This window comes from Penaeus monodon, chromosome 28 (genome assembly GCF_015228065.2).
Source record: "Penaeus monodon isolate SGIC_2016 chromosome 28, NSTDA_Pmon_1, whole genome shotgun sequence".
Classification (NCBI taxonomy): Eukaryota; Metazoa; Arthropoda; class Malacostraca; order Decapoda; family Penaeidae; genus Penaeus; species Penaeus monodon.
In genome coordinates this window covers 27,936,734-27,936,956 of record NC_051413.1, presented here as the reverse complement: position 1 = coordinate 27,936,956, position 223 = coordinate 27,936,734, and the positions used below count along the sequence as shown (strand labels likewise).

The 223-nt window shown below is 27.8% G+C and overlaps 1 protein-coding gene across 1 annotated transcript in view; it reads left to right on the top strand.

The window, feature by feature from the left end:
* Window positions 1-223, top strand: part of LOC119590975 — a gene marked incomplete at its 5' end in the record, with an annotated part of 1,747 nt that overhangs the window by 705 nt on the left and 819 nt on the right.

Here is a 223-nt window from a genome sequence, read left to right as displayed (position 1 = left end):
ATAAAAAATAAATAAAAGACAAAACGATTTCAGTGATATTTAAGGCAGAAAATTTTCATTGTAAATGTGAAAATGTCTTATTTGCAAGTGAAAATAATTGTATGAGAGTACATCATATAATGCCAAAATAAAAACCATTCTTTACGCTAAGAATGTCATTAATCATGATTCGTTCGGCGAGCTATTTTGCAATTTAATGACTTGGAAAAGTGGTCATTGGTAA